General features: G+C 45.3%; 1 pseudogene; it reads left to right on the top strand.

Moving 5' to 3' along the window:
• The first annotated feature begins 8,529 nt into the window (after positions 1 to 8,529).
• On the top strand, positions 8,530 to 10,206 carry LOC115329423 (annotated as a pseudogene).
• The last annotated feature ends 454 nt before the right edge of the window (positions 10,207 to 10,660 follow it).

Raw genomic sequence — 10,660 nt, 5'->3', positions numbered from 1 at the left:
GTCGTGCAGAGTTGATGCCACTGGGAGGGATGTCGTCTTTCGGCGGCGCATTATTCTGGCCATCCGAAGGGAGGGCTGCCGCCACAATTTTCGTAGGAGAAGCTTGGGGGAGAGAGCTGTGTAGAGCGGCAGCATAAGAGTCTTTTCCCAAAGACCCCCCCGCAGCCCCATCCACGGGCTGCCGCCGGCGATCGGGCGCGTCCGGCTTTCGTCGCTGGCCGAGTGCGTCACGCAGACCCCGAACCTCAGTCCTTAGTAAGGCCATGGCACCCGCCTGTAGCTCGGCGTCGCACTTTTGCTCGTGTCGAAGGCGTGCGTTTCCGTCCCTGAGGGCGGCAACCTCGTCAGTCAGGAACGAAATTCCCTCCATAGCATCGAGGAGCAGGCTCCGCAAGGACTCGACGCCGGCTCCAAGGTCAACGGGAGGAGAGGAGGAGGGTGGCCCCGCGGGAAGTTGTCGAGCCGGAGAGAGGGCCGCAGGGGTACGGGAAAAGTCCGCAGCGCTGCTGTCGTGATTGCCGACGACGCCATCGCTGTTAGGCCTCGCAGCACCGCCGACAATCGCACAGCTCTCACAGAGAAAGGAGCTTACCCAGACTGAAGGAATGTCTCCACGTTGTCCGGCCAGCACACAAACTTTGTGTGCGCACTGTTATGACCCGTCTACATCTCCCTGTACTTGTGAGGATTGACCTTGCATTCTGGTGCGGACGACGACCAAGCGAACGTCGAGACGGTTGGCGTGCGATCCGAACCCTTTTTGCACGTTCGACCGAAACCGGAGAAGCGTTTCTCTCGGGCCTCGGCTCAAGGGCATCAGAACCGAAGTGGCCGTCGGTGCGTTCTGTTTACGGCGTCTGCATTCCACGGAGGCGTCTGCATTCCACGGGAGCGCCAGACAGAATCCCACCCTGAACAGATGGGCAGTCTGTTGTGTCTGCGTCTACCGCATGCAAGACAATCGCCTACTAGTCGCCCTCAATTTGGAGAAGAACAACGACCGAACATCGGAGCCGAGAGGAGGAGGCTGACGTCGAGGCCAACATTGGAATGCGGCGTTAACCAACCAATGGCACGGCGGCTCCAGAACCCCGATTTTATTATATAAAGACCTGTTCGGCTGCCCATTCGGCGCGCTCCTTTTGCCAACATGCTCAACGATATACCCATGTAAATAAACTAGTTTTCTGTTCTGTTAAGTTTTCCCAATCTGTTTCCCCGACTGTCTGGCTGGGACGTTGTTCGCGAGAAAGGTTGGACGCCAGCGAGATGGCCATGCTACCCGAGAGACCAGGCTGGGCGTCGGCTCATAACAGCACGAAGATTGCATTCAGAACATCGGAGAAACTTCTGTCTTCCGTAGAAGACACGGGAGCAGATTGTACATGCGTCCGTACTAGGCGGCATCTCCGCAGCGAATATAATAATAATAATAATAATAATATTAATAATAATATTTAACGACTCCGGTGAGCCACACCACAGCGGAAAGACGGCAGGCAGCCCGTACCATAGAGGCCCGCGGCGCCTGGTCGAGTAAGGGCCTGAGGCCACGTGAACTCAGGAAGAGGGTCACGTGACCCCCGTGACGTCACGGGGGTCACGTGACCTCACGGTTACGCAACGCCGAGTCGACGAGGAGCCTCGTGACAACATAGACATGTACCCGTTCCATTCAGCTCCAGCCAGCCATACCGGAAATTCTAGAGTGTAAGTTTCGTACAGGCTCACGAATGATACGTCCCCGTCCAGGGCGTCGAACATCTCGAGCAGAATCTTCTACACAATTGAAGTCCGCGCAAAGCTCTTAGGCACCCGTTTCCGGCTTGAGAGGCGTCGGCGTCGGCGTAACCATGAGGTCACATGACACCCGTGACGTCATGGGGGTCATGTGACCTCACAGTTACGCCGACGCCGACGGCGACGGTGACGCCGCTCAAGCCGGAAAAAGGCGCCTAAAAGCTGCGCTTTAAAAAAACGAAAATTCCGAGAAAGTCATGCGCACATTAGGGCAAACACCAATTTGGAAATAAACAAAAAAAAATCATACATGACGATAGTTTAGGAGAAACGTGCCAGACATCTCATTTAATCAATGATAGCTTTATTGTAATAAAGGCTCATAATCGACCGGACATAAAAATAGTATTTTGGAAATACTAACGTGCCTGACAACGCGAATGCTAGTTGTATAAATATCTGAAACAATTTCATGCATAATTTATTATCCCCTTTAAAGAAAAAACTGCATTTTGATTTATTTTTTAAGCATCTCGGTGTGAGAAATTCAGCAGGTCAACTTCACCCATCCTTTCTCAAAACAGCATCACGCAAAATTAGAGTTCCCTATTACTCGTGCACGAGCTTTGTAGTCGTATCCGAGTCTTCGTCAGATGACGACGTGGCGCTCGTTGTCCATACAAGCTGAACTGAGTTCAGCCGAACGCTGATACCACCCTCGTGTTCAATACTCGTTAGTACGCGCCCGAAACAATGGCGGGTTCGGATAATCGAAGCAGCTGCTACTTGGTCGCGGCCCACTTTGATTAGGGTATATATCGAGCGCCATCATTGAAATATGTTGTTTATGTGCCAAGGCAAATGATGAGCGGGGAATGGGGAGGTGGTTCAAAGGTGTTTAATTAGCTAGTGTTGAATGTATTCATTTGATGTCTAGGGTACTGTAATGTGTTCTTCCAAATTCCGAGGACGCCTAAGCACTTCTTATGAGCTGTGAATGGGAAAGCATTAGCGTCGTTCTTCTGCTCCCTTAGTTCGTCTGCGGGGTACTAGCATGGGCGCTTCGATGCTGCCAAAGTTGCGGCCGCCAACGATACAGATGCTTCAGGCGCCGCCATGTTCCTAGGCGCCGAGAGGAGCAGAAGCGGCGGCAGCGCAGGCATGCAGGCAGTGTGGCGGCGCGTCGCTCAGACCGCCCTGGCTCGCTGGTGACGGCTGCGCCGCTGGGTGAGACAGCGGCGGGAGTACGAAGCTCGGCGCGGCACATGCTGAAATCACGTGTCCTGTCATCGTCATCATCGCCTTAGCTGCAGCAACGTTACTAAAACACTCAGTTGGGAAACTCGCCGTCGAAACCTGGGCCGCTGGCGTCCACCGAGACCGAGCTAAATGCGACAACAGCGCCACTCTTTATCATTTGTCTGTACTGTGGTCACCTCGGGCTTTTTGAAAGCCATTTTTTTGCGTAAAAACAAACGGAAAAGACTCTTTTTGTATGAAATTTATTGGAGTTTAGTACCAAATGATGGGCGCGTGATGTTTTTATCATCTTTAGTTCGCAAGGTTTTGCGGAAAAATTAATATTGTTTTTATAAAACCATGCCTCAGCGGGCCTTTCAGGTAGCGCGTCCCGACCTAGGTGCATTTTAACTTCAGTTCTTCAACGCGGCGCGTCCGCCGGGGAGACGGGGGTTCACCCCTGTCAAAGGCAAAAATAGAAGTCACGTGCAGTTTCTCGAGTGGCCGCTGCGGGAGAAATGGTGGCGTTGTGTTCGTCATTAGCTCGGTGCTCGGAGACAGAATGGGGCCATATTTTTAGGGCTGTCTCTATGGGAGTTTCCCAACTGAGTGTTTTAGTAACGTTGGCTGCAGGTACCGGTTGACGACGTTACACCTCAAAGCGTAACGTTAGGCCTAACGTTGGGTCTAATGTCAGGCCAGAGCATACCCGCGTTCCCCCCTCACGTCGGATAGCTGCGCGCACCGGTTGACAACGTAAGACCTCAAGGCGTACCAAAAGGCCTAACGTCAAGCCAGCACATACCCGTGTCCCCCTCCCGCTGCGTCGAGAGCAGTTTGGCTGGCTCCTTATCAACGATCATGCCGTTGCTATGGAGACACATGGCGCCTCGCAGCCAAGGGAATTGGAATTTAGGTGCAATTTTCGCTGCTAAAGGAAAGCACTACAAACAGTGCCGGCTTCACTCTATAGGACAAGTAATGATTTCGCATTAATAATAATGTATTGCCCATCTCTAATGCTAGAATAATAATAGAGGCGCTCAGCGCACATTTATGGCTGAAAGTCTGTTTTCTCAATATTATTTTTTTACGATAAAAAGGCGCATTAACAGATTGGATAAGCACAACACATAATAGGCACGCCAATATAGGCATAGTATGCGAGAATTGTTCGTTAAAAACTGTTTAAGACGTAAACAGGGTTTAGTTATACAATTAAATTAAGAAACTTTGTTTTATAAAAAAAATTCAATTGGGATATTTAATTGTATACATTTGTGTCAACCTGCCTTGGTATTGCCTTTTTCGTATGAATCTCAACCAGTCTTGAGAGCGTATTGCAGTCCTAGAGTAATTGTAAAATAATAAATAACGACGATGCACGTCCAGGACTTGACGACTTCAAAGTAGCCTTCATAATTGTGACATGTGGAAGCAATTCTAACGTCTAAAATGTATATGAATAAAATCTACGCACCGAGTAAAACGATGACATACAACTTACGCTTTACCTATTTTACTGCGAAAGCATTAACTGTCCCATGGAGCAAAACCGGCGTTATCATTGTGTGTAGAAGCGATAAATGGCACCTGAATGCCCACTGGCTGAGCGAAACGGTCCCTCAATTCCCATTGGCTGAGCGAAACGGCACCTAAATGGACCTTTTCTGAGCAGCGTTCTACGCACGCGCGAGTGCCCGAGGCCCAGCGGCGAAAGTCTGCACGAGCAAGGCCCGAATAAGGAAAGTAGCGACATGATCACCTTCCTCCTCTCACATGCACACTTTCTATCTTTATTTTTCGCACTTTCGCGCTCGCACATGGGTGGTAGCGCCGCCTGGATCGCTCCAAGATAGCGCCATATACCCGGACTAAAGAGCAATGTCACGGTTCAGCCTCTGGGTTCAAGTGGATGAACCACGAAGAATATGCTCGAAGAAAGACGATGGAAGCCGCGATGTTACAATTCGGCGTTACTGGATTGGAGGGCAACTCCTCCTACCCCGTGCACGCTGCTTTATCTTAATTTTTTGCTCTTTCGCACTCTTGCGTGTCGACGTTAGCGCCGCCCGGATTGCTCAAAGTCTTCAGAGGGTGTCGCTATATTACCCTAGAAAGGGGCTTTAGGCACGAAAAATCGCGAATATTCCGATGGAGGCTGTGGATCGGCGAATAGAGCACGTAATTGCAGCATGTATATAATTTTGTTACACAAAAAAAGAAAATGAACGAAAAGAAAAACACGACGTTTGGGTGGACGCCACGGATGTCCTCTTTAAAGTCGCGTTGGGCACGCGCCGCAGCTCAGAGAGCGAAGAAACTGGTGGCGTAGCTCCCATTATCAACTGGTAGCGCAGGTAGGTCAACATAAAAAACGACCATGTTGGTAAATACTTTAACAACCGGAAAGAATAAACACAAATTTGTGTTTATTTCTTCGGTTGTTCAGGTAGGTCACTTCCTCGATTTTTAGTTCGTGCAGCCACCGCCTGGTGCCGTCGGAATGTGAAAGAGGTCTATTCGCGCTGAGCGAAACGACACTTAAATTGTGACTGAGAGAAACGGCACCTAAATTCCTATTGGCTGCGACGCATCAAGTGGCTCCATATCAACGGAGTCATCGTTGCTAAGGAGACAGCCTAACTGCTGACAGCGCAGAGGGAGAGGGGGACGGGGTATTCGCTGGCCTGACGTTAGGCATAACGTTAGGCATAACGTTAGGCCTAACGTTAGACCTAACGTTACGCTTTGAGGTCTAACGACGTCAACCGGCCGCCGCATCTGGGGCGAGGATGATGATCAGGGGACACTTGATTTCAGCAAGCGCCGCGCCAAGCTTCGCACTCCCAGCGGCGCAGCAGTCACAAGCGAGGACCACTCAGCGGCGTTAAATTGGACATTAATGCTTTCGCATTCCCAACTCATAAGAAATGCTCAGGTGTCCTAGGAATTTCGCATTTCATTTCCTCCAACCATATCCTCGCCTCAAAAAAAAAAAAAAAAAAAAACGCACCCCACCCCATTGTATGCTCGCCCGCACAAAACAGACATATTTTCGTAAATTTCGTCATTTAATTTCATTTCTTTTCATTGATTAGCCATTATTTTGGTTGGGGTGGGCGGGGACAAGAGGTGAATAAATTCACCTTATTAGAATCCCATGACCCATACAGGTTTCAGCGGGACTCAGCAAACTAAGAAGAAAAAAATATGATGTAATTAAAATGAAACAATGCAAAACGCAGTGAGCAAAACAGCTCAAAGTGCAAAACAGAAAAACACGACGCAGTGCGAAAAATAGGAAAAATCAATGCAAACAAAAACAATTCTATGAAAGAGAAATTTACTTGAAAAAAATATATACATTTCTACTCAAGGCTTTACACGTTTTAAAAAATATACGTCTTATTTTTTTCTGAAAAATATTGAAAGATGTTGCTGTTTCTGCCATATGCAAGATTTGTGGATGTCTATCGAGAAGTTGTGTAATTTGCTGTGTTAAAGTTTGATCTCCATATTTCCTGCGTATTCTCTTTCTAATATGTATTACATGTCCTAAGTTGTAGCGAATGTCTTTAAAGAGAAAGTGAAATAAAAAAGCTCCTTGTTGTTTTTCAAATAAAGAAAAAAAGGTTGAGGTAATTGACAGCCGAACTCTGAGAAAATAAATAAGGCCGAGCACTCGATGGATCGAAGAGCCTTCTTTTGAAGCACTAGTATTTTATTGATGTTGTTTTTTATGTTTTTTTCCGAAACCAGTAAGCAGTAATGTATATGAGAGCGAATACGTGCATAGTATAGTAGACGCTTTAGGAATAAAGTCTTACCTCGTGCACAATGCCGATTGAACTGGAGAGTACTAAACATAACTTGGATGTATGAGTTTTCAAGAATACGTTTTTATGAAACCACACACCCAACAATTTCAGAGATTCAACCTTTTCTAATTTGTAGGAATTAAACCTAATGTCGATGCCAGTGATAAGCAACTTATTTTTTGCCCTAAAAACAATATATTTAGTTCTTGAAGTGTTGAACTCAAGATAGTTTGTAACGTGCCACGTAGATAATTTATCTAACCAATCGATGGATGTATATTCAATGTGGCGAAGATCACGGTGCGAAAAAAAAGACGTGCGAACCGTGTGCATGTAAAACCACTTCTGCGTTGTGAGAAATATGAAGTGTATCGTTAATATAAGCAAGAAACAACAATGATCCTAAAATGAAATCCTGCGGAATATGATATGCCATTTGTTTAAGATGTCATTTAACGCTGTTAAAAATCATGGATTGTGACCGACAGCTCAACTAACTAGACACTAATTCTGGCGCTTTCCCTCGTTTGCCGTAATTTTTGAGTTTATTTAGAAGTATTTGGTGCTTCATGGAATCAAACACTTTTTTAAAGGTAAAACATATTCCGGTTGTGTATTGTTTATTTTCAATAATGGTGATGATGTTATCTTTAATGTTAACGAGTGCCATATCTGTACTTATTCTTTTTGGAACCAAACTTTTTTTTGTAATTATTTCATGTTTTTGCAAAGACGCTAGTCAATCAGCTGTTTATTATGCGTTCCGAATTTTTTAAGAAACAAAAACAGGTAACGCTGATATTGATTTATAATTGTTGAGTTCGCTTGGTACACGACCCTTATGCATAACACAGACTCGCGCTACCGTCATTCGGTTGGGAAAACAGTCTATTGACATAGAGCAGCTACATATGTGTGTTAATGAAGCAGCTATAATTCCAGATATGGTTTTGATTGGTTCGGCTTTAAGGCCGTCTTAACCTGCAGTAGTGCTATTTTTAAAACTAGCACAAGTGTGAGTATTTAATATATGAGAATAATATAATACTCTTTATTTGGACTTCTTGAGTCGCGGGTGGAGGTGCAAAAGGTAAACAAATTTTGCCTGACGAGGCCTCACCACCCTGTACATAGCTCAGCAGCATACTGCAGTAAACGCTAAGAAAACTATGGAGTCAATATTCTGTCCAAAAAATAATATTTTTATACCAGAGAAAATACAAAAAACACTAATAATAAAATTACACACATAAATAATATCATACAGGTTAAGGCACTTCATAGAAATTAACAGTAATAAATTGCGTGGAATTTGTCGCTTACCAAGCGAAGTATCGGTCAAGTCATCGGTGGGCGTCCCCGCGTGCCTGATTACGGTCAGCGCGCTCGGAAAGGGCTATCGCCAGCGTCTGTCGACTACTTAAGCCCTTGTCGACGAACGGCACTCCGCAGACCAGCGAGATGCATGGCCACGGTCACTAAGGTGTTTTGGTTTCGTAGGTAAGCGCGACTACTCTCTGTTTCGTTGTGGGTAGGCGGTTCACATCTCGCTGGTCTGCATCCTCCCTTTTTTGTTTGCTGTGTGTTCTTTATAATGGAAGAAAGGGGTGACTGTTTGACATGTATGAAGCCTGTTGCTCCTGATGGTGCATGCTTGAAGTGTGCAGAGTGCACGGACCATTACCATACGGGGAAATGTTCCGGAATAACGACCAAAGCATTGAAGACGATGACGTCAGAGAGCATTTCCCGATGGCGGTGCGGAACGTGCAAGCTGCATGCAGAGCGCCAGTCTGTGTCTCCTGAGGAATTGGGGAGTGTGTCAGGAGAGGGATCGCAGGAGGGGAGCCTGGGAAAACTAGTGCAACAGAACGATGCTATCAATCGTAAACTGACTGCCCTCTTGATTAGAATCAACGCTATTGAAAAGTCGCTGGAGACTCAAACTGGAAAAGGTGATGAGTTGATGTCTAAGATTGAAAACCAAGGAAGGACGATTGAGGGCATTGAAGAATCTATGAACAACCAGTCGGCAAGGCACCAAGAGCTGATGACTAGACTGGACAGCCAAGACAAAACAATAAAGGGTTTAGAACAGAAGGTGAATCAATTAGAAGAGAAAATAACTCAAAGGGACGAAGAAATCTGGGCACTAAGAAAGGCCGTCGACAATGCGGAACAATATTCCCGAAGGCAGAACATCGAAATTCACGGAGTCACTCAACAACCTAACGAAAGCCTGTTAGAGGTAATTAACGACATTGCTACTAAGCTAGGCGTGCCACAACTCGCAACCACTGACGTCGAGGCTGCCCACAGACTAAGAGCAAAGGAAGGTAGACCAGCACCCATACTGGTGAGGTTCACTGAGAGGCGCACGAGAGACGTTTGGGCAAAAAATTGAGTTAGTCTTAGGAGCGAAAACTTTTACATTAATGAAAACTTAACCCGAGCAATCAAGAATTTGTTGTGGAGAACAAAGGCATGTGCCAGAGAAAAAACTACAAGTATACATGGGTAAAAAATGGAAAGATTTTTGTGAGACAGAACGAGGGTGCCGCAGTAATTCAGATTGAGAGCGAAAGAGATTTCGCCAAAATTAGATAATCATGCAGTCTTCCTTTGAGTCTTTTGAGGAATGGGATGCTTACACAAAGCAGTCAATAGCAAAGGACGGTTGCGGGAATACGAAGTTAAGTTTATTACATGTAAATGTGCGAAGCATCTACAAGCATTTTGATCAGTTAATGGTGCTTTTGGAGGGCCGGCTTCCTCTCCTTGATGTGCTTATACTAACCGAGGTAAATTTACACGAGAGATCTTGTGCGTCCTTTAGCCTAACAGGTTTTCATTCCTACAATATATGCAGAGAAGGAAGAAGGGGTGGGGGAATCTTATTATACATAAATAACAACTGTTTATCTGATAGAATTGATGTAAAATTGGATAATGCAGAAATTTGCGCGGCAGTCGTAAATAAGGATAAGTTCTCCTATGTAGTTTGTGCCGTTTACAGACCACCCAGTTCCAATTTAAACATGTTTTGTGATGAATTATCGAAGCTGCTGCCGAAATTCGATAACAATAAATATTTAGTTATTGCAGGAGATTTTATTATTGATGTTTCGAATGAGTTGAAACCTGGAGTGTTGTGCTATCTTGACACCCTTTCTGCTTTTGGGCTTGAAAATGTTATTCAGGATTATACACGGGAAGAACATTACGATAATAAAATAACAAAGACATGTATTGACCACATAGTTTCTTAAACAAATAAGCAACTTAAACACATTATCTGGAGTAATTAAGCAGAAGCTTGCTGATCACTATATAACGGTTCTTTTAATATTAGGCGAAGATATACTTGGAAACCCTACAGTGGAGGACCAGTATAAAACTATACTAGATAGCAGGGATGGGCAAAATACATGCAAATATGTATCGAAATACAAATACAAAATACTTCATCAAAAGTGTATTTAATTACAAATCTAATTACATTTCCAAAAAAGTATTTAAATAAAAGATACAAATACAACCAAATGTATTTGGTCTCCTCCAAATACTTTTACAAATACATTCCTCAAAATTTCTGTCAGCGACTTCAGGGCACCTGCAACGGATTTCTGGGTATCTCATTTTAATGTTGCATTGCACACTCGAGAGTTAGTGTGCGAGGCTCTAGTAACGTAATAGAAATATAATCACAAAAAAATTAATTAGCTTGGACGTAATAGGTGAAAAAAGTACAGAGCTTCAAGCAGCTTTTCTTGTCGATTACATTTTGGTATAGGGAGTATCCACTGGCGGCCATATCTGTGTGCGCGAATTCTGAGCGCGTGCTGATGGCAAGCTTCCAC

The sequence above is a fragment of the Ixodes scapularis genome, unplaced genomic scaffold (genome assembly GCF_016920785.2).
Source record: "Ixodes scapularis isolate PalLabHiFi unplaced genomic scaffold, ASM1692078v2 PGA_scaffold4__175_contigs__length_147842914, whole genome shotgun sequence".
NCBI classification, from domain to species: Eukaryota; Metazoa; Arthropoda; class Arachnida; order Ixodida; family Ixodidae; genus Ixodes; species Ixodes scapularis.
This window is presented reverse-complemented; position numbering and strand designations above follow the sequence as displayed.